Raw genomic sequence first — 1,744 nt, forward strand, 5'->3', positions numbered from 1 at the left:
GGAAAGAAGAGAAAGTATAAAATAGTTTTTAAATAGTTTTTAAGTGACTGCCACAAAGAGAGAGAGAGAGAGAGAGAGAGAGAGAGAGAGAGAGAGAGAGAGAGGTTGAGAGATTCTGAACAGAACATAAGTACAAAGATCACCACTTACTAAATAGGACGTCATGAAACTGAAAATCTTCTATACTACAAAGGACACCATCATTAAGACTATGTGGCAGGCTACAGAATGGGGAAACATGTTTGCCAAATGTATGTCTAATAAAGAGCTAATATCCAAAATATGTAAAGAACTCGAAAAAACTGAACATCAAGAGAACAAGTAACCCAGTTAATAACTAGGATACATATTTAAACACAGAATTTTCAAAAAAGGAAATTCAAATCGGTATGAAGCACTTAGGAGAATGCCAGGCCAGGAGGCAAGATTTAGTGGGTGGATGGGAGGGGAAGCACCCTCACAGAAGCAGGGGGAGGGAGGATGGGATAGGAGGTTTCAGGAGAGGAAACCAGGAAATGGGATAATATTTGAAATGTAAATAAATAAAATATCCAATAAAAAAAAGAAGTATTCAGCATACTTAACCATCAGAGAAATGCTAATCAAAATTACTTTAAGATTTCATCTTGCTGCCCCTAGGGGTGTTACAGGTGTGGCTGCTATGTCACATGTGCATCAGTAGGTGGCAGAGAGGAGAGAGACTAGATCTACACTCTGTGTTCTAATCTGTGAGCATCTGAATTATTAGTAGTAGCCTAACATTTCCTGAAAAAAGGTGAGTCTGAGACAACCATCAGTCAGGTGCACTGGTCCTGGACAGGGAGCTAGACTGAGGTGACAAGCAGTCTGGTGCCACGAAGACCCAGATGGGCTCCCAGGGAGACTAGAAGAGCCCAGCCTGGCTCTGGAATCCAGGACAAGAGTGAGCCCAAGACAGACACCTTTGCACGAGCCAGTCGACAGGCCCAGTGAGGAATAAGCCTGAGGACCAGGAGACCAGCATCATGGGAACCAGCCAGGGAACTATCCTGAGATAACTATCAATCCTGCAACACACAGGTGGGAATAGGGGTGATGGTGGAGGTGAAGGGCAGACAGTGTCCAATATGACCCCTGCTCAGTGCACAAGTGGTGATTTTCACTCCTAAGGCTACTCCTGAAACAGCCCCCAGACACTCAGAGACCCCAAGCACCACTAAGAGGAGCAAGTAAGTATTGGATAAATGGGAGAAAGAAACAGGAAAATTGTGCAAGCACAGTGTAAAGAGACAGAACCAGAGGCTCAAGGGGGTAAAGCACAAGCCTGATGTGAGGAGCCAGTGATGCGACCTGGGACCATGGTGGGGTCCTGGCCTGTGCTACCACTGGGGGCCATGTTTGGCTCTGTGGACCCACAGAAACAGGGGTCAGTTATCACCAAAGGCCAGGCAGATAGTCCTAGTTTGGACCACTACTCCAGGGACATGACATCTGAGCAGTTGTGATGCAGAATTGGTCTTACCCCTTGCCTAAGAATCTTGGGAGAACTGGCCCTGGGGACAGTCCAGGAGAGCTGACCCCATCTCTATTGAGCAGCAGTACTCTGGAGAGTAGGCCTATTGTCCCAGAGGATATGAGCAGGGAGAGATGTCCCTGCCACTAGTCTCCCATTGGTAGCATAGACAAAGGAGAAATATTCTCTGCCCTCTTCCCCTTCACCAAGGTGAGAGACCTTGCCCAGGGGTTATAAGAGAAGGAGAACTGT

At 46.5% G+C, this 1,744-nt stretch overlaps 1 non-coding gene across 1 annotated transcript; it reads left to right on the top strand.

Moving 5' to 3' along the window:
* The first annotated feature begins 628 nt into the window (after positions 1–628).
* Positions 629–763, top strand: LOC114622484. Its single transcript, XR_003711608.1, has one exon. It is a non-coding gene; the product is annotated as a small nucleolar RNA SNORA17 (small nucleolar RNA).
* Positions 764–1,744: the final 981 nt, after the last annotated feature.

Source organism: Grammomys surdaster, unplaced genomic scaffold (genome assembly GCF_004785775.1).
Source record: "Grammomys surdaster isolate TR1022 unplaced genomic scaffold, NIH_TR_1.0 188, whole genome shotgun sequence".
NCBI classification, from domain to species: Eukaryota; Metazoa; Chordata; class Mammalia; order Rodentia; family Muridae; genus Grammomys; species Grammomys surdaster.